This window comes from Dermacentor variabilis, chromosome 1 (genome assembly GCF_050947875.1).
Source record: "Dermacentor variabilis isolate Ectoservices chromosome 1, ASM5094787v1, whole genome shotgun sequence".
Taxonomy (NCBI): Eukaryota; Metazoa; Arthropoda; class Arachnida; order Ixodida; family Ixodidae; genus Dermacentor; species Dermacentor variabilis.
Genome location: NC_134568.1, coordinates 163216548 through 163239220, shown reverse-complemented (window position 1 = coordinate 163239220; position 22673 = coordinate 163216548).

The following is a 22673-nucleotide window of genomic DNA, read 5'->3' as shown; positions in this document are numbered from 1 at the left end:
TGTGTTTGTTTACTGTGAATCAAATATAAGCACACGGTGCAGCTTGGCAGGGCTCCCGGATATAATCTGAGGCCGAACTCTAAAGTACTTTGAGAGACGGATTATCGGACGGCACCCATTTTCTGACAACGCCATCCGGCCTCGTCCCAAAGAACAAGCAAAGCGTGCCAGGTAATTGATGCCATTTTCGGCATCCGTTCTATTCGCTATATTTAGTTAATCGGGGGGAAATCAGCGAAAACCCCGGAGCCACGCCTTGACGTTTCATCAGTATTGGCACTATGCCTTCGAAGAGGAAGCGATTACCACAGCACTAATATTGGAATCCGAAAAGCAGCGGGAGGTTGCTTGCCGTGGGCGAACTTCAGGTGAAAACGATGATCGGCTTAGATTGTCGTCGACTTAATTATAGCGCTGTCGTTTCTCAGGTTCCGTATTTAGATATGCTACGAATAAGTCACAAATGTTCCCGAAAGTGTAAACATTTATCCCTTCTAGTGTGCGACACGGCGCCGTTATCCAAGAATTGACGTGAAATAAAGGCTGCTGCGAGCTAGACCGCATCGAACCGATCGAATACTGCGTTTACATGCACTAAAGTAGTGTGAACTAATTGAACGCACTTAAATGCTTCGTGCAAGTGAGCCGAACATTTATACACTGTAAATAGGATTTTGACCGCGCACAAAGCCGATTGACTGCAACAAAAAGTAGTGCATCTTTCACCACTATGATCCCAAAGGCGCCGTTCTTTAGCTGAAACCTTCACAGCTCGGTAAGTATCTTAAGTACTTAAGGGGTCAAATATAATAGCTGTCCATACCTATCTGCCCATGCTCTGCCGTTCATGCTCTAGAATCGTAAAATGCCGTTATGTGGCAAAATGAGCGACTATGAATGTGCCAGCATAAGCATGGTTTGCTGGGCATGCAAAGCGAGAAGCACACGCTGCCGTTGCTTCACTCTCAGTGCTTTTGGCGATCGCATTGTGATCGCCCCGAGCATCCATGCGCAGATAATTTTTCACACCATGATCATCACTGCACATTGTTTCTCGTGCTCTAGATAAAGACAGTCATAGAATAGCGTATGATTCAATTGAATGCTATATAAAAGTGTCTCGCGAACTTTACTAAAGGTATTTAGTTCAAGTCGGCGTGGCGGCGACGAGAACCAAATGCACATGAAAATACAGTAATTAATCGGAGAAGCGGAGTCTAGAAACAAGGTAGCTTACACTGAAGTTGAGTTTAATCGTTAGGGGGCTGTTGTTAGGGTTGGCGTCGGACACCACGGGCGATACGTCATCTCCCTACCCTCTACTTGGTCGGAGCCCACGGGCGACAGGTCATTCACCCTACCTTCTACTAGGCCGGAGCCCACGGGCGACAGGTCGTTCCCCCTACCCTCTACTTGGTCGGAGCCCACGGGCGACAGGTCATTCACCCTACCTTCTACCAGGCCGGAGCCCACGGGCGACAGGTCGTTCCCCCTACCTTCTCCCAGGATTCGTCGAAAAGAGGATTGACTTCTCCTACCCGTGCTCGGTAATGCAGGAGGAGGGGCCCTCTCTCTGTGCCTGTCAGGTGACATCGACGGAAGCAAGATCCCGCCCACACTTGTAGAGAGCCTATTTAAGGGGCTCCGAAATGTACTTTTAGATACTTCATACTTGATACTTCATGCTCTTCTCATTTTCTTTCAACTACCTTTGAATAAACCGTGCAAGTTTCGCACTAGCAAATCGTCTCGCCCTTGCTCGGTCGCCATGGCCTACCGGATGCCTGCAGCCCGCCGACAACGCCACGCTACCCAATAAGTAATGTCGGTCGAGCTTCGATAGGCAGGCGCCGCTACTACTCGGCAGCAGTACGGTACGCTACCCTGGAGTACGCAACAAACTGGTGGCAGTGGTGGGATCTTTTTCCTGCGCAGCAATTAATGTGGCAGGGCTTACATTCAATAACCTTTGTCTGCATTCTGCCTCGCGAAACATTTCGGGCTCTGCTGCTTTCCTGACTTCTTCATTAGCTGGGGTACCTTCCGCATCATCCCCCATAGGGCTGTCCTGTTCGGTACTGGCGGACGAATCCTCCTTCAAACCTGTTTCCTCCGCTACTGGACACTCATACACTGCCTTGGCCGCGAGCTCCCGTGCCTTGGAACGAGTCAAGGCTTGCACTATCCCTTCACTAAACCCGATTCCCCTGCGTCGTAGCAAATCCTCAGATTTGTTAGAAAACAAATATGGATACTGAGGCGGGAGATGTGCCGAGACGGCAGCTTCAGTGTCTAGTACTCCAAAAGGTCCTTCGATACGAATCTTGGCCACAGGGAGACAAACACTGGAGGTTTCCACTGCTTGCCTTATCCAAGCACATTCTCCCGTGAACTGGCCTTCCTCTACGTACGACGGGTGCACTACGTCCATTGTGGCTGCTCAGTCGCGAAGCACCCTACACGGTTTGCCGTTTACCCCGAGGTGTCGAATGTATGGTTCTAGCAAGCTCAGATTTTCTGCGTTACTACTTAGTGACATCAACACTAGTTTGGGATTTCTGCATCCCACGGAGATATGCCCCGTTTGCCGGCAGTTGTAGCAAACTACTGGTTTCTTGGCCTCGAAAGCCTTTTTCTTTTCCTTTTCTGCCCTCTGTTCGGGTGACTACGTTTCTCCTTCGCTGTCCTCGTCACTACTTTTCCCTAGTCTGATCTTTCCTTTGTTTTATACCGACTCGACTTAGACCATCGTTTTGGCTTGTCGGGTCTGCATTTATTCATCTCCTCCTGAGGAGCTTCGCTGCCTTCATCCGCACGGCGAGTTACGTGCTCCTCAGCGAGATCGGCCGCTCTCGAAACAGTGTCTACGCCTGGCCTATCCTGAACCCAATACTTGATGTTTACTAGCAGCCGGCGGTAGAACTGTTCTAAGGCAACGCCCTGCATTGTCTTTTCGGCACCGCCGAGTGCACCCTCTTCTCTGAGCCATTCCTTCAGGTTTACCACCAAGGTGTATGCAAAATCTGAGTATGACTCACTTTTGGTCTTCTTGACTTCCCTGATATTTCGCCTGAATGCTTCCGCTGATAATCTGTACTTTTTAAGCAGATTTCCTTCGACTTCATCGAAGTCCTCTGCTTCTTCTTTCCCCACGCGGGCGATAATATCAGCTACCTCACGTGGCAGTAACGTAAGTAAGCGTTGCGGCCACGTGTTTCTCGCGAATTTTGCCTTCTCACACGTGCGCTCAAACTGCACCAGAAAAAGACCTATGTCCCCTCCTACGGCGTAGGGTGCCATCAAGTCTGTCATTCTGCGCTCGCTTTCACGTGCCTCTGTGCTAGGTCTTTCGCTATTTTGTGCTTTGAGAAGCTCAATCTCTAGACGCTTCATTTCGAGAGCGTCGCGTGCAACACGGTCACGCTCTTCTTTGGCCTCACGTGCTGCCTGCTCGCGCTCCTCTTTTGCCTCACGTGCAGCCCGCTCGCGCTCCTCTTTTTCCTCTTTCTCTAGGCGCTTACGCTCTTCCTCTCTCTCTTTAATGTTCTCAGAAAAACAGAACCACAAACGGTAAAGTGGGATGACGCAAAAGAAAAGGCTTTTAGTATGCTGAAGAACGCACTAACGAGTCAGCCACTGTTGAACGCGCCCGACTACTCTAAGCCATTCATTCTTCAGTGTGATGCCAGTGACCTGGGTATGGGGGTGGTGCTCTGTCAAAAGAAAGATGACGAGAACGAACATCCTGTACTGTACGCCAGTAGAAAGCTTTCAGTTCGTGAAGAAGCATACAGCGCATCAGAAAAGGAATGCACCTGCGTAGTTTGGGTGGTGCAGAAGCTAGCTTGCTATATCGCTGGTTCAAGATTCACCATAGAGACTGACCACTGTCCCCTCACATGGCTGCAGTCCATGTCTACGAAAAACAGTCGTCTTTTGCGCTGGAGCTTGGCTCTTAAACAGTACACCTTCGATATTCGCTACAAGAAGGGTAAGCTTAACGGCAATGCCGACGGTTTAAGTCGTTGCCCCTAGAGTATCGAAAGCCTCATGCTCATCCGGGTTTCCGTGGCATTGTTTTCGTGCATTCATATGTTTTTCCGAAGTGAAGCCGATTGTTAGCTGATTTTAATGACCACGTCCTAACGCTTTCAAGAAATGGCTGTTTTTACTGTTGATGGGGGGAGGACGCGCGTAGGAAATGGGAAAGGTGTAGCGGGTTTTCTTTTTTTGTTAAAAGCCGGGTGTGTCTTGGGGGAGAGTGGCCTTGTGCTCGCTGCTTTGTGGTTGGGAGTCCGGCACTGTTCTGGGGTGATTGCTTGCCCACGCAGGAGACGAAAAGTTGCGAGACCTGCCTGCAAAGACCAACTTCAGCGGACCGCACCAAGGAGAAAAGTCACAAGAGCGCCACGAGGACGGATGACCACTCCCCGGAATCTACCTGCTACGAACGAAGGGTTCGTGACCTCTACGGGGAATCCTGATACCGAAACGCCGATCCCTCGTACAGCGGCTGCTGGCCCCTACACGTCGGGATCTTCCTCCCCCACCGGAGATGCTGTTAGGGTTGGCGTCGGACACCACGGGCGATACGTCAGCCCCCTACCCTCTACTTGGTCGGAGACCGCGGGCGACAGGTCATTCACCCTACCTTCTACTAGGCCGGAGCCCACGGTTGGCAGGTCGTTCCCCCTACCCTCTACTTGGTCGGAGCCCACGGGCGACAGTTCATTCACCCTACCTTCTACCAGGCCGGAACCCACGGGCGACAGGTCGTTCCCCCTACCTTCACCCAGGATTCGTCGAAAAGAGGATTGACTTCTCCTACCCGTGCTCGGTAATGCAGGAGGAGGGGCCCTCTCTCTGTGCCTGTCACGTGACATCGACGGAAACAAGATCCCGCCCACACTTGTAGAGAGCCTACTTAAGGGGCTCCGAAGTGTACTTTTAGATACTTCATGCTCTTCTCATTTTCTTTCAACTACCTTTGAATAAACCATGCAAGTTTCGCACTAGCAAATCGTCTCGCCCTTGCTCGGTCGCCATGGTTTACCGGATGCCTGCAGCCCGCCGACAACGCCACGCTACCCAATAAGTAGTGTCGGTCGAGCTTCGATAGGCAGGCGCCGCTACTTCTCGGCAGCAGTACGGTACGCTACCCTGGAGTACGCAACACTGTCCATCTTACACGCTCTTTCATTTACGCTGTAACTGTCAATGTTGTGAAAACAATAACATCCATCGTAATTCACGGAACAGCGCTCATGCACTGAAGCAGAAAAATTCATACCAGATTACGTCGTTGGTTAGCCTCTCTATCTCTCATTTTATCCATGCCTTTCTTTCTTTCTTCTCGCCTGGTGTGAAGTAGTATCGCGTTGTGACGTATTTCTTTGTGTAGCAAGGTTTGAAAATCAAACGGGACGATCTCGTCTAGAGAGCCAAATATGGAGGACCAAAGGAAGATAGAAGCTTTAGTTATCAGCTGGGGTCGAAAAGGGACGTTTCTGGAGCCAAGTTTTGCTGGAGCCACGCTTCGTTGCCTGATGAAGAGATGCGTGCCGCTCGCGAAACGCTAGCTCCAGCGACATGGACTTGAACGCGAAAGCCTTGTATCGCAGAAAATGCGGTGTTGGTGTCCGCGTCGGCGGAGTTCTCCGTGAGTGAAAGTTCCCGCATATATTTAGGTATAAAGATATGCCACGCCTCGCTGTATGGGAGGTAGGCCCCTCCGCCCAGGGTGCATTTCGGAACGCAAGTATGTCCGGCGTGTGGGTTAAGGTGGTTGCAGACGTTGCACGCACGAACCGTTGGGTTGGGGCAGGCGTCCGGTCGGTCTCCGGTGGTTCTGCAGATGGGGCACAACTGCCTCGTCGGGTGGTAGTCTCGGCAAGGCATTTCCCCTCCGTAGAAACACACAAATCTAGGCACCTGGGGTCCCTCGAAGTGTAGTAGGGCTGTCTGGGATTGATCTAGCATACGTGCCCGCACGATGCGGACTCCATGTGTGCGGACCCGAAGATTCACCATAAGCTCTTCTTCGCCGGTGCCTGTGTCGATGCCGTGTACGACACCTTTAAGCTGGCTCTCGCGTGTTAATAGGTACAAGTTCACAGGGTGTGATCATCCCTGGAAGGTGTGGGTCATAATTTTCATGAAGGTGGCCGCCGTGGCCTCATGAGGGGTGCTCACCATGATGACGTTCGAGCCGCATCGCAGGCGGATGGTGAAGTCGTCCCCCTTGCAGGTGGGCGCCCCTCCGGTGGCTTGGATGGTCGCCTTGGTCACTTGATGGGCCTGTAGTTTTCGAACGATGAGGACCTAGGTCCGGCGGATGATGATTTTCATGTCAGTGCGCGGGAGCGAAAGCGCGCGCCGGCGATGTCTGCTCCTTGCAGCCGCGTCTTCAGAAATAGGTGTTCGCTCCTCGCAGGTAGCTCGCGACGTAGCTTTTGCGGCGACGCGTTCGTTTGTGGAGGTAGTGTTCCCTAGTAGGAAAAAAAGTAGAGAGGTCCGTCTTTCTCGTCCTCCCCTTAAGTTCCTACTTTGCATTTCACTTCTTACCACCGGCGTTATTTAAATTATTTCTCCTCGAGGATGGTTTATGGATAACCTGCAGAACATAGCGCCAGCTAATCTTATAAGAGCTCGCGGTGGGATCATGCTCTTCAAGCGCAGTATCCTTCTATTTGTTGCATCGGTGGAGCGTCTGAGAGATAAAATCTGCCACTGGCATCTTATTGCTCAGAGTTCCAATCATCGCGGGGCCCGCCGGATCGTTAAAGCAAAGCATTCTTTGCCCCGCTTCTTCAATAAATGGGCTTGCCTTCTTTAAGGAGCATTATTAACCATACGTCAACGTTTGCTGCTGTGAAAAATTACTTGCCGTTAAAAATAATGAAAAACAAATGCATTAGCAACCTAAAGTGTTTCTGCTCTGACACTATGAAAAAGCTAAATATTTACATTTTGTTGCCGGAACCACGATATGATATGAGGCATGTCGTTGTGAGCGTCTCCAGATTAAGCTTGAGTGATTTGTGTTCTTTAACGTGCGCCCAATGCACGGTATGCGAGCGTCTTTGCATTCTTCCCCCATAGGAAGGTGACAGCCGCGGTAGGGATTGGACCTGCGTCATCTTGCACAGCAGCGCAACGCCATAGTCCCTTACCTACGACGGCGGATAGACGCTACGTATACAGATGGTGCTAAGTTAGGGAGGACAGCACTTTCGTGACGGGAAGGTGAACAAAAGTCTTATAATTGTTGAGCGTAAAGACACCTTGCAGTAACTTGTTTAGTAAAAGGTGATGTGAGGCGAGTGCAAACACGCGAATGTGCACAGGAACACACCCATGAGCCGATTGGACACTCTAGAGAAGCATACGGAACATTGGAGCAGAATGTATGTGTATGAGAGTTCAAAGTTTTATAGCTCTAACGTTCACAACCAAGCAAGAATCTATTAGACCTATATGGTTTATGGCACAGAATACATGTACAAATCTAATATTAAAAACAAAACATTTCTCTAACTTTTTCAACCGCGTGTTTCACAACATATATAAATCAATCAGTAAAGAAGCAGAGTTCGATCGACGACCCAACGAACTGTAAAAAGGCTACAACAAAACCTGTACATGGAATGCCACTTTCGTTTCAACAAAGTGTGATCGAACGCAACTGTGCACAACCCACCGGGAGCCACAACCTACATAAGGAGCGCCTACAAGTCTCCTGCTCGTGAAAAGGGTTGACAGAGCTAATCTTCCGTGGAGTAGCCGTTGGAATTAGTAAAAAAAAACATTGCAACAAAATAATAACGCGGAAGAGGATATTTGAGCGAGTAAACGCAACACAACATCAAACGTTCCGCGGCAACGATGCACGAGAAAGCCAGTCTCGGAGGCGTGAGCAACACACAAGGAAAACTACGACGACGGTCTAGATAACCGCAGTATCAGCAGCAGCGGAACTACTGACGTCAATTTGGCTACGACACGCACAACAGAGGTGCGGTCTCTGAAACGTGCGCGAGCAGCGGAACACGGAAAGTGCAGCACGGCTTCATTGCATGTCGTTGTCCTGAACGTGGGACGCGATCGAACGGCGGCGATAAAATAAAAAGATGGGGAAGACCCGTTTTCGTTCATAGAGCTTATCTCGTTCCTGCCCAAGGACGACCCTGCAGGGCCACGCGAGAGGCAAATTTCCGCACAGCGAAAAGTGGGCGCATGCCGCAGGCGTATTTGCCATCGGGCGGCACCGCTTGAACATCGGAGGCGGCTTGCCGTGTGTGCGGAGGCACGCGCTCTGCTCCGTTGCTTCCCGGATCGGTCGCCGCCCCTGTGCGCTTCCCCGGCGGACTTGCGTGGAGGCATCCTCCTTTCAGGTGAGCCTCTGCCGGCGTAACCCGGACGGAGGCGTGGAGAGGAAGGGCTGTAGCGATAAAATCCTCCCTGGAAATGATGTCTCTCGTCCCGCCAACTGAAATTAGTGCCCCAAAGCAATCTTCTGCTTTGTGATTTTTTTTAACAATTGCCAAGGGGAGGACCCTTATAAAAATTTCTAGCAACATTTTTTAGACAGTCTATAGACTTTTGTTACTAGAACCTACCAACAATCAATTGAAATCCTACCAGCTGTCTTTATACATCCTAACAACAATCTAGTAACACCCTAGAAACAATTGGCCACCAACTTTCAATAGAAACATGTCCATAGGATGTCTTTAAACTTCCTACCGATTTCCTATGAACATTTGTCTTTATACACCCTAGTAACATTCTTTCAAAAGAGAAATGTTCGTATATTTTCTGTTAACTTCCTACCAACCCCCTATTAACAAGCTTTCTTTATACACCGTATTAACATTCTTTCAAAAGAAAAATGTTCATATATTTTCTGTTGACTTCGTACCAATCCCCTATAAACAAGCTTTCTTTATACACCGTATTAACATTCTTTCAAAAGAAAAATGTTCATATATTTTCTGTTGACTTTCTACCAATACCCTATTAACATTTGTCTTTATACGCCCTAGTAACATCCTATCAAGAATTGGATCCTATCAAGAATTGGCTACCGTACTTCAACTGAAGCATGTTCATAGATGGTCTGTAAACATTCTACTAACCGTCAACCAACACAAGTCTTTAGGCTCTTTAGTAACACTCTGGCAAAATTTTACTTACATGTGCTTATGTACTTACTATTGACGTCTTACTATTCCCCTAGTAACATTTGTCCCACATACGACCTAGTAGCATAGTGTAAACATTTGTCAGTATGTGTGAACATGTTGGTAAACGGCAGTATGCAACCTAGAAGGTGCACGTAAATGGAAAACAAATGCAAGTTTGCACTGAAAGAAGTTTATTCACACGAAAATATTTACACAGAATTGTGAGAGAAGTAGTAGAGAAATTTAAAAAAATGAATAATGACTTAGTTGATTACGGCATGGCAGCTGTCGCATAATCTCTAGCAAGCATCGATTATGCAAGCTGATGTCTCAGAATGCTTGCAGAATGAACCAACCCTGCACAGAAACAAGATGGTCAGTGTTAACATCATGTTCAGGTTAGCATATCACATACATAGAACAGCTTTTTAAGGTTCACATGAATGCTAAAATTGTGACCGTCATCCCTGTTTACTTGCAGAGGAGATGGCAAGGATGGGGCACACTATTCAATGCATATCCTTTGCTGCGTTGTATTTACTACGTGTTATTAAAATTAGGAAAGTGTACAAAATGGGTTTCTCTACCAATTACCTGCATAAATGAGTTACTCACTAAAAAGTTAATTACATGGTTTATTCATGTTGAAATTCGTAGCACGCACAATAGACACGGACGCAGAGAAGGTGGACACGCGAGCGCTTACTCAAAGCTAGTTATTTTTGGAAGGAATGAACGTAACAGCGCCTGCTAGCTGCACCGAGCATGTGCAAAACGTGTCATTCATTTTTATATAAACAGATGACAGAGCTTGAAGCAGTATTCAAGAATACAAATGCTTTGTCAGTGATAGCAACCAATGGCTGACTGATGCATTTTTAAGCACACATTATATGGAACGCTTCTGTAATTTGACGTGTTCGTTTATTTTTACTCGAAAACAAAATGTCAGTGTCAAAATATACCGGTTCACAATGACATAGGTTGCAGTGGTTAAACAGGTGCGAATGATTTTCTTTCACATTCGCACTTGTCTATCCAGTGCAACCTATGTCATTGTGAACCGGTTCGCTGAAAAATATGTAATTGTGAACCGTGAAGCTATACGCTCAATATTTTACTGTTTCTCATCCTGTGCAGCCAGAGTAGGAAAGAGCAAAGAATGAGTTCACGATCAGACAATATTTACCAGACCTTAGGTCATTGCGAACGCTGTGAAAACGAAGTATTTTTACTCTTCGTGTTTATAGCAACTTCAAGCGAACCCCATGACGCGGGGCAGCTGAAAAAGCTAAAAAAATCGTTCTTAGAACATTTCCCGTCGTTACAGTTCGCGCTATAATAACCTGCCAAAATGCGGCATTAGAAACTGAAATAAAATAACATCAAAATAATATGTTTATGGAAAATGATGGAAAAGTACATACCTTTTAATATAATTTGGAGATGAGAAAACTTCGGCGCATAGCAGTCTTGAGGAACAGCTGTTCGCTATTTGTGCAGTTTAAAACACGGACAGTGCCAATATTAAATCACTTCACACGACACTGCATCGCAGCTGGCAGAGCAGTTCCAGAAACGCTCACATCACGGAACGAAGAAAGCACCGTGGGCTTCGCAAACACCTTGCTGGTTGGCTTGCATCGATGAATTAGCCACAACACAGCATAAGCATAAATAGCAGCAAGAATAGCTAGATTGCTGCTACAATATGCCACGAAACACCTACATCGCTCGACCGTACCATGCCGGCGTCGCAAAGGAACTGATAGCGATTGCGATGGTCTTCCTCTTTGCCTCGACTCGGCCAACTGTCGAATTTGTGCGCATGCGCGGGAGAGGCATGTGACATTCTTTCCATCCACCTGCTTCGCCTTGACCGCCGCGGAACTAAAGCCCCTCTTTAAGCCGAAACATGCACCCCCCCCTCCCCCGCTACCTTGCGATGGTTGACTCACACCTAGACATTCCTCGCCTCTTGGTGAAAGCTGTGGCCGGCCTTTGTGTACGCACCCCTTTCTGGGAACTGCACTTAGAGGGAGGAATGTACCTCATGGCCGAGGTTGAAAAAAAAAAGAAAAACTGAGAAGGTAGCCGGCTCAATTTTGTTGGGCATTTAGGGGCTGTATAGCTTTATCTTTCGAGACAATTATTCTTCTGAAAACCGACTTTTTCTCGAAATGTAATAAACATAGAACAATAAGATCATATTGGGTAAATTATGTGGTTATCCTATTTTGCGCAAGAGCATCCTTTAGCACTTGCTGCTTTCAAAGACAAAACATTGCTCCCTGGCGCCCAGCGGTGAAGCACATTGTAGTACTATTTTTATAGTCAAATATATGTCCGAAGCGGGGCGGCTATGACGTTAGCAGTTTTCAGACGCCCGAAGCACGGCAAAAGCATGGCCTTTGATATCCTGGCTGTTGGTATACGGAATGCCATTATTACGGATGTCATGACCCCTTGTCGGAGCTCAAAATCTTGTCGCCGTGTTTTGAAGCAAGATCACGGAATGTTAAGAGTGCATAATTATTTCTTTTCGATCTGTTTTCACACACAGCAAGCTACCATCGCCATAAAGCACATCAGTTGACATAGTTACTTTGCCTTCACTTTGATGCAAGGTTCTATTTCCTTTAATATGCAGAAGCCGTCGGTAGGAGGCAGGGACGAAAACGTGCGAATATGAACGCGTAGAAAGCTACATTTTTTATACTGTAAGGGTAATTTAATTATTTTTTCACAGAAAAGTGTTGCTTGCACAGAGTTCAGCTTTTCTTTCTATTCGACCTGTGCGCTTCTCAGGTCAATACACGCTCTCACTCAGCAGTAGTTGTATTTTGCAGCCTTTTGGACATTTGAGCGGCAACGTTCCAGCGCCGTGTTATCCTGAGTTTCGGTTCTTTTTCTTCTTTTTAACAAATATCGTGACGCTACTATGCTGACACGTTCCAGCTTAGGGCGTACTATTTATATCGCAGAATGCACTGACCTAATTATCTCGTTGCAAAGCTAATTGGTGGCATTGCAATAGCAGTGCGTGGTAAGGGCAAATTTACGCTCGAGCCTTACACCACACCACCCGCCTGCCCGCACGCATGTGGTCGGGTGAAAATTTGCACATTTCGTAGACTGGTACACACATTTCGGTTTACACTGCATGTGCGAGCCCAGTGTATGCCAAAATTTGTGAACCAGTGGGCGAAATGTACAGTTTTCTGCACGACCGCATGCGTCACGGCTCAAGCGTAAATCGGCCTTAAATTAACCATCCCCAAGGTCGGGATAAAGCTCTGCAACTGGTGCGCGGTCTGTACAGTAGTCCGCTATCACACCGGTCAGGTGGTGTAGCGCAAGCAAATTTTCTCGGAGTGTGCTGACGTCACCGCGCGCTCACGTATTCCAGTAGATCCTCTAAAAGATTAGTTCTAAGAATTTGCGAACATATTTCTTTAAACATTTTAGGAGCACTCCGTCAACAATTGGCTACCTACTTGGATTGGGACTATGATTTAAAACAATGAGCTTGACTCCTGAGTATGTCATATATCGGCATTAATGTGTGTTAGAAAAATTTATCAGAAACTCTCAGGTTACTTCCCATTCTAAATATTTTTTGGCAAACAGTACGAGCTGTGGACATACTGAGGATACATGTCCTTCAAACAAAAAAATATAGTTCGATGATGTATAGTACAACATTCTTTACACAAAAGTAACTAGCCTTCTGACGCAGTACTGAAGTGGTTATAGAGATAAAAGTTAGAAAAATACATGTTGATGGGGACCTTAAAATATTCTGTGTGCAAAAGTAAGAAGGAAGTAAGAAGTAAGAAGGCCACACTTGGCCCTTGCGCCAATAAACACTACATATCATCATCAGTCTTCACGGTGTATTAAATATATTCTTTATACAAAAGTAAGAAGGAAGTCTATTAACGGTGTATTTAAAACATTCTTTATACAAAAGTAAGAAGAAAGTCTGTTAACAGTGTATTGAAAATATTCTTTATACAAAAGTAAGAAGAAAGTCTTTTAACGGTGTATTGAAAATATTCTTTATATAAAAGTAATAAGAAAGTCTTTTAACGGTGTATTTAAAACATTCTTTATACAAAAGTAAGAAGGAAGTCTTTCGACTGTGTGTGAACAAATGTTACTAGAATGTAAATGTTAATAGACTGTCAATAAAGTAAATAGAAAGTTGGTAGGAGTTCTAAAGAATGTTAACGTTCATTTTTATAAGGGGAGGGGAAGGGTTGAGGGATTTCACTGCCTTTTTTGGAATATGTGACGGCACCCCTCTTGTCTGCATATGTGTTGCACCGTTTGACTCCGTTAATTATGCGGGAGCGTATATGCACAACAGTGTGCTTATTCTGTTTGTGATGCCGTACCACGGAGTGAAGCGTTGCAAACACCGTAAAGAACTCCAGCGTCTGCGTGCCCCTGTGTTACGAGGTGCCGAGATCAGTACCAAGTTTTCCTGCAGCGGATTCCAAGATGTTCTATTTTCTAGCTTACATCAGCTTTTTTTTTCCTGTGTGTGAAACTTTCTCTGCGACATAGATGCTTATTTCAGTAATAACAAGGAATCATTCCTAAAGTAGAAATTTCAGCATCGTTTAGTGAACTTGTCATTTATGAGCCAACGCCTACATAACTACCTGGCTGATCGGTAGCGCTTAGTATCCTCTCTCGAGGAGCCCTCATTCCTGTGCAGTGCCACAACACGTGACGGATGTCTGCTGTAGAAGCAGGAGCAACAGACTTTCTACAGTTCACTCGACACTGGGATGTTGCGCCCCAGACATAAGTATCTCCACTCGTGCGCCGCGACGAAGGTATTTTTTCGGGTCTAAAATCATTTTAAAAAATTAATTCTGGTGTTTTATGTGCCAAAACCAGTATCGGATCCCGAGGTACGCCATTGTGTTGAACTTCGGAAATTTTGCCTAGCGGAGGTTCTTTACCGTGCGCCCAAATCTAAGCTCATGGGTGTTTTCGCCCCCATCGAAATACAGCCGCTGTGGCCAGGATTCGATCCCGCGACCTCGTGCTTAGCAGCCACAGCAACCACAGCAAACAGGAGGTGAGTCGGAAGTGATACTTTCTGGAACATGGTAATACATAGAGGGCTGCCGATAACTATACTTTTACTTGTTTCCAGGTGGTACTATTAAACTTACACGAGTTGATGTCGGAGCCCCGGAAAAGGAGCGAACAGCTGTGTATACACGGGCACTAAAAAAAAAATAACAGCGTAATGGAAGCGTGCTACACGCAGCGTCTACTCGAGCGAAAATGCAATTACTGTTTTACAACTCCTTTGAAGCGGTGGGGTACATAGCCATAACATATTTGTAGCAGATACTCTATCGAACGCGCAAATGCTCTCTGCATCAATGGCGAGAGCTCTGCAATAGTCCCATGGATTATATGTGTTTCACGGCAGCGAAGCCATACACCGATACTGTGGCACGAAACGCGAACTGAAATTCCACGTTTCACGCCCCACTTTGCTCTATCTGGTTCACTAACTCCTTGCATACAAGAGAAAAGCACTCGCACATATAGTGTCACCGTAAAGAAATCTGGGCTGCCGGAGGAGTAAGACATCGTTAGAGCGACGGACAGTCATTGTGAGTCTTGCATTTGCTGCTTCCGGCTGCTCATTTAGCTCAGACACACAAAGAAAGATTCTCCTTCTCTGCGCATTTGGTTCATTTCACAACGAAAGTAAAGTGAAAGCACTGTCCGTGTGAGACGTTTTTATATTTGGCACAGGCGCTTAGCGAAGACAAAGAAAGAAAATGCTTGGGGCGCCATCGAAGTTAACGTACCCATGCATATGCGAGAGTTCGGTAGAGCACCGTGTAATCCCATGATCGCTTCTGTGCAATGCCTCCGTTTGCTGCTTTCCCAGGAGGCTTCACCTTTTTCCCTGCCTGATCGACCTGTACTCCGTCTTCCTGTGCTTACAGACTTGCGGCCCCGTAGTGCCGCAGTCTCCGTAGTTGCAGGTTGCGTTGATTTGTATACATTGATTAAGAAAAAAATTAACCGGCGATTGCGATAATCCCTAATGGGAAATTTCAGCGCAGCTCTATACGTGTTTTCATTTCGCGATATATTCGCTGGCGCGGACAATCTGTCTCGTGCGGCACATTGCAAACGGAGCGAAGAGTGGCGCGACTGCCTCGCTAACCACCAAGTCCCTTGATAATTTGAAAGTACCGCCACACTTTGAACTCTGCTGCCGCCGCACGACCTCCTCGCCTCCTCCTCGCCCCTTGTGCGTCCCCCCCCCCCCCCTGCGGGAAGTGGTCTTGCGCCCGTTTTCCTGCACTACGATTAGTCTCCCTGCTGTTGCCCTTGGAAACGCGCGGATCTTGCGTTTTGCTTGTGTTTTCCTTTTTAGTGCACGCCATTTTTCTCATGAGCTCGGCGCTTAGCTCGGCGTAGCGAACGTTGTACGCTGTTTCTCCTGCTCTCTGTAGTAGTGCTGTGCCATGCTGCTGCGAATATACCTGCAACAAGAAGCCTGAAAATTGTTATGCAGTTTTTATGATACCACAAGGAAAGCCTGACGGCTTGCGCAAGAAGCAGTGGCTGCGTGAGATTGGCCGAAATAACTCTGTTCGAACAAAGAACAGTGTTTGCGAGGTGAAGCGTCTTTCTTATTGCTCGTACCAATGCATCCCCTAATGCTGGATTTTTTTTTAATTCTGCCGGCCTACTCCCCAGCGTTCTTGCTGCGGCAATTTGTAGGTTGCATAAATGTGGGGTTGTCCTCAGTATGCTTAATATTCTGCTGGAACTCCGTCACCTCGCGCATCGCCAATTGTTGTTATTGAGTCGGAAATGCAGCACTATAGTGCAGCGAAGTGACGCGGCCGTTAGATATCAGATGCATTAGCTCACCAGGGAGACGAAGTTGAAGGGAGGGGAGCTCTGGCAGGGGCAAGTCCAAATCCGTAGGTACGACGACGAGAGGTAGCATTTCGACAACTAGGTTTATTCACTAGGCCTTTACCTTAAGTTTAAACTGTACAAAATATCTACAAACAAAACGATGTCATACCCGTCGTCGACGGCCTGCTTGACCGGCCTGGTCTCCCCTGGTGAAGTTGCGCCGTCTGCTGCTGTCTACTTGCTCACCCAAAACTACTCAAACTATTCCTTAAATAAGTTTCCCCAGCATTCAAGGGACCCGCGGGCAGGCGAGAGGCGCAGGCTTCTCCACCAATAGGTTATTTCGTTACTCCGACCAATCAGGCAGGCCGACAGCACCCAATAAGCGCCAGAGTTTGGTGTGGCAGCGGCGGCCGGTACAAAGGCTTCCCCCGCATCGAGGAGCCCACAAGATTCCCGGAAAGAAAGCAAAGAGACCCGCACTATACTCTTTTCGCGACACCTCCCCCCTACGAAAAAGAGTGTCCCACTCGTTACAAAGCATTACTACAAAACCAAATTAACAAATTAAACACGTACAAATTAAACACGTACATTTAGGGATTCATATAAGAAAACTGAAGTATCCGTAAGGCAAGTATCACATAAAAACAAAACAACAAGCCCGTTTTAACAAAATGGAAACAATATGGACAAAAAGGAAACATCAAAGTTCATTCGCGTGCTATACAAGAAAAATAACCCTTAAGCTTACTCGCTTGCGCTGCAATACACAAAGGTGTCCGTGTCGTACCGAGCGATGGTACGAGGCTCAGCCTCCCTATGAAATGTCCTCCAGTTAAATGTACTCCAGTTGGAGTAAAGTTCAGTCCCGTCCGGGTTCTTGGCTTGTTGTCCTCGATCACTAGTAGACGTCTCACACACACGATCACACGGGGCATGCCTCCGGTCACCGCGCGAACTACATTGGTGCACAACGCGAGGAACACAACACATTTTCTTTTTCTTTGGACGTTCGTTATCAGATTCGCCGTCTGCGTCGTCATCATCGGAGCACTGTCTGACGTGGCACGGTTCTAACCGCGCAACATTAAAAGCGTCGCGTTTTTTGCCAGTTTGGTCGACCAAAATCTGAGGAGGCTCCGTTCGGTGGGGCACTTTCTTGGCGTCCTGGGTTCCGCGTTGAGTTCCTTGGCCTACCTGAAGTAGCGGCTAATTTTTGGAGGTCACCAAGGGGGCGACACTGGCTGGATTTTTGTGGGCGAGCGGCTGTTTCTGGCAGTCAGAGCAGGAGAAGACATACTTGTTAACGTGGCAAAACATCTCGGGCCAGAAGTAGCGGTTGCGAATTTTCTACCATGCGCGCTTGACACCGAGGAGGCCCGCCGTGATGTTGTCATGGCAGTGCCTCAGAACCTCCGACCTCAAACACTTGGGGACAACGAGTGCTGCGCGATCTTTTTGAAAGCCTTTCCCTCTTCTATACAACACACCGTCGATCAACCGAAAACTCCGTGCCGTTCTTTTAGTTTTTCTGGCAACGGGCGCACTCGGCTGCTCTAGGTGCTGTATTACTTGCATCCATGAATCCTCTCTCTGCTTTTCCCCGATGTCCACATGAACGAGCATGAGCAACAGTAAGAGATTTTCTTCGCTTGCTGGTGCGGAATCATGCGGAAGTCGGGAAAGCGTTTCGGAGTTGCTTTGCTCAAAGTTAGAGCGCTGCTCCTTCCACTGGGGTCCCTTTTCCTGGAACCGTTGCCGGCACTGGGGCGCAAAGTGACCGATGCGGTCGCATAGCTGGCAGCTTGGTCGCTCGTCGTCGTCACGGGTATTTCTCACTCGCCAAGGCACTGGAGGACGACGTACATCTTTTTCAATAGCCTTCAGACAGTCAAATAATGAGGCTATAGAGTCCGCGATCGCCCTCAAGTCCCTGTCGCGGTCGGTGGCCTCTCGCGGGTAATGACGCTCGGCCGCAGCGCAGGTAGCGAGACATGTCGCAGGCGGCTACATTGTTGCTACAGCGGGTGTCACTCCGGCGGCAGGTGCCGAGGCGTATGGGTAGCACGACTGCTGGTCGAATGGGTACCGATCACTTCTGCATGCGACGCGCGTGCACCATCAAAAAAGCTGCCCGATCAAGTCGCTGTAAAATTTCGAGGAAAGCAGAGCAGCTGTCTGGGTTTGCAATAAGGATTTTTTCCAGCACATCCGGACGCAAGCCGCGCATGAGGCGCCGCAACCGCTCCTCTTCCGTCATAGACGGATTAGCTCTGGCGCACAGCTGCACAACATCATAGTGAAAATCTTCGAGAGACTCTGACGGTAGCTGTGTCCGGTTTTGCAGCCGCAAATATGAGATTTCGCCTGTGCGGCGAGTTGTGAAAGACGTTTTTAAGAGCGTTGTCCACTCTTCCCATGTATTAGGGGCCCCCGTTAAAATTGTGCCACTGTTTTGCATTGCCCTCTAATGCCAAATATAAAAATTTTACTTTCGTCCCTTCATCCCAGTCGTTGAGGGAGGTTACGTGTTCGTAGCAAAGCAGCCACTCGAATATTGATTCTTCTGGCGTGCCTCTAAAGACTGGCGGTCCGACGGAAGGGTTAGCTTGAGGGGTGGACATGCATGGTAGCGAGGATAGTAGGGGGTTCGGTCATAGTCGAGCTGTTAGAGCTAGATTCCTGAGGTTTGTTGCCACGGCCCATGATATTAGAGCGTGGACTTCAGTAGCCAGCACACTCCATCACTTTGTAGCGAAGTGACGCAGCCGTTAGATATCAGACGTATCAGCTCACCAGGAGAGAGGTAGCATTTCGACAACTAGGTTTATTCACTAGGCATTTACCTTAAGTTTAAACTGTACAAAATATCTACAAACAAAACGATGTCATACCCGTCGTCGACGGCCTGCCTGACCGGCCTGGTCTCCCCTGGTGAAGTTGCGCCGTCTGCTGCTGTCTGCTTGCTCCACCCAAAACTACTCAATCTATTCCTTAAATAAGTTTCCACAGCATTCAAGGGACCCGCGGACCGGCGGGAGGCGCAGCCTTCTCCATCAATGGGTTATTTCGTTACTCCGACCAATCAGGCCGGCTGACATCATCCAATAAGCGCCAGAGTTTAAGGGGCCAAGAAATGGTCGCGTCAACACTCCGTACACAAAAGCACTTTGACCATAACTAATCAGCTTTTGACAGCCGAGCGTGGGAAGAGGACGCGTCATGTGCGCGTAGTGACGTCTCAGGTGTGGCGGCGGCGGCCGGTACAAAGGCTTCCCCCGCGTCGAGGAGCCCACAAGATTCCCGGAAAGAAAGCAAAGAGACCCGCGCTATACTCTTTTCGCGAAAATAGGTTGTTTTCCGCTGTGAACAAATCTGCGCGATGATACAGCCTCTTGATCGCACTTTTCGTTATTGTTAGGATACGTTGCCTTCTTTACTGAAAATCGAAATGGCGGCTTGTACAGGAGCTATTATTTTCAGCTTACGTCGATCTGTGCGTGAGTCACACAATCAATGCAAGCCCTGCAAAAATTAGCGCCAAGTGTGCCCGTTGTATTGCAAGGGATGAGCGCTAGCTAGTCCACACTACGTTTCTTTTTTATGGAGAAAGCCTTCTGATCTGTTTCAAAGTCGCGCTGTGAACGGAGAATATCACGTCACCCAGGAAGGCCAGAAGCGACCCAAAGCATGTCCAGCCGTGTATAAGATATTATTGATTATCCAAGTTAATTAACAATTCATTAGTGTTTTAATTAATGTGTATTAGCGAGGATTAATGTTGATTGGAGTGTATTAAGGAGGATTAAGGTGTATTAACAAGGATTAAGGTGTTTTAAGGAGTATTAGGGTAGATCAAGATGGATGAAGGTAGAATAAAGTGGACGGAAGACTAAGGTCGATTGGGGTGGATTAAGGTGAATTAGGGTTTATAAAGGAGGATTAAGATCAATTACGGTGGATTAAGGAGGATTAAGATGGATTAGTGTTGATGGAGGTGGATAAAGGTGAATTACAGTAGGCTTTACACAATTTTCGCATTCGCGCCTCTTAGGAGATACCTGAGAACACCTTGGATTTTTGGAATTTACTTTGAACTGCACTTGCACGCATGCATGAGTGGGCGACGATTATTATTTGGTTTTTAACGGATACAGGCAATGTGCAGGGGGTGTTCACATGATCCCATAGGCTTGCTATTGATATCAACATCTACGCGGAGGCCGGGAATCTTCGCTTTAATACCGAGTGTTTTAAAACCACCTTTCTGCGGTTTTGTTCTGTGGGGAAACTTTTTCCATTGATTTCAAAACGAGGAAAAATCATTGCATCAACGCGCTTTGATTACGAAGGTTGAGCAATCAATCATGATTGTGTTCATGATGTAGTAGTGCAGAGAATACTCTACAGGCAATGATGTTTAGCACTGTAATGTATTTTATGCCAATCTACCCTATTTCACCTTCGTCAACCTTAATACACCTTATTTCTCCTTAATACACCTTAATCCATTTTAATACAATCACTAACCAATCGTTAATTAACTTTGTTGATTAATAATCATCTTTTATAAACGGCTTGACATGCCTTGGTTCGCTTCCGGCCTTCCTTGGTTCACGGAATATATTCTATACCTCACAACGCGACCTTGAAACAGGGATCTAAGGCTTTTGCTTCATAAGCCACACAGAGAGGGATGTGCCACAAGCAATACTAGATCAGACGCACAAAGTAAAGCCTCTTATCACATGGCTGAAAAATTGTCTGGAGTACAGAACTCGCCTCGAAGCTCCTTTTACATCAGCATATACCGTTCATACGGCTTTACGAAAAAACCAAGCTCGTGATAAACGTTACCTTCAGCATCATCGATGCTGTTATCAGCATTTCTCAAAATTTTTAACACCATTGGGGCGCGCAACTGGCCCAAAATAACGCGCCTCCATAGATGCGGCGGCCTGTCTGCGGGAACCCAGGAGAAAAAGCGTGCCGTGCGCAGCACGGGCAGCCAGCGGGCGAAAGAGAATCGTGGAGGAAAGTGCCGCAGGTTGGAGAGCGTCGCAACTTTCAAATTATCAAGGGGTTCTAGCTAACCGGGAGGCGTATTTACAATGGCTAGTAGGTACAGCGGGGCGTGACATCTCTCGCGGCGCTCAACGCTTCTGCGCAGGCGCGAGTAAGAGCGGGTGTGAGAGAGAAAATCTGGGGGCCCTTGCTCCTTAAATATGCGACTGCCTAGGCACTACGGAAGATGTTTCTTAGCGTGTTGTATGCGTTTGTCCCCTAGACTTGCCGGCACTGCGGGGTGCGGTCGAGTTTGTTTACGCTCCGCCGCTGGCTGCCCGCGCTGAGGTAGTGGGAACGGACGCCCCCCATTTGGTGTTCGCTGTGTCTGAAGGTTCAAGGTTTTGACTGGCGTTGTATAAGTCGCGGGTCGCTTTTTTCGTCGTGATGATAGATGGCGTTTTTTCACAAGCACTGCTCCAGGAGGGCACATGTAACCGGCAAACGGAGGCATCAGGAGAGTATACCTGAAGTTATAATGAAGCAGGCGGCGCAAGATCTCCAAGGGCACCCGAGGGGTAGTGGGGGGATAAAAGCTGAAAGCGGGGCGGCCGGTGGGTTGGGGTCGTGGCGGCCGAAGCGTGCCTGGGGCGTTCGCATAAAAAATTGGCTGTCCGCGAGAGCGGACCGCCAACTTATGCAGCCCTGACACGCGCAGGCCACGGTGAGCCCCAACCCACGGACCAGTCCGGGTTCCAGCTTTGATGTCCCCGTTACCGCTTTGATGTCCTGGAGGCGTCGCTAATAATGTGAAATAATGACGTGTTGTTTCAATTAGTAAAAAAGATCATTGAATAAATATAATTACGTCCAGCCGCCAACTTGTGACGCTAAGTTGAGCACTACCACGCCCCGCGACTTCGGCCGGCACGCCTATAGGGACAAACGCATACAACACGCGCTAAGAAACTTTTCCGTAGTGCCTAGGCAGAGTCATATTGCCACATCCTATATGGTCGCCGCGGATATGTGCCAGGCGAAGCGAACGACGCTGAAGTAGCGCGCGGGTAGAGAAACAGAGATGACAATGACGTCGCGTTGACTGCTCTGATAAAGTGCTTTTGCACGTCCTCTACACCGGCTTTCCCGTCTCCTGCTAGGCTGTGACATTGGTGGAGTTGCGGGGTAGGATTGCCTCATGCTCGGCACACCTTCGGGGAGGTGGTGGTGGTGGTAACAACTTTATTGAGACTCTGCTCCGTTATGACCTGGCAGGCCCGAGTCCTAGAATGGCCCCTCACGAGGAGTGACCCTTTCGGCCCAGGCAACAAGGGCTTTTTGTACTTTTTCTGCCGGCGTTCTGAGCAGCTCTTCCCACGTCTGTTGTGAGGGAGCTGGCAGGAGCGACCTGGGAGGGGGTAAGCTCTCGCACCCCCAAAGAATGCGATTTTGGGTAGCCAATGCTTGATTTGTGCAATTTTGACATATTGGGTTCCATTGCCCGTTGGTAATTATGGCTAGCCAATGTGGGTTGGGGAACGATTTAGTTTGGATTCGACGCAG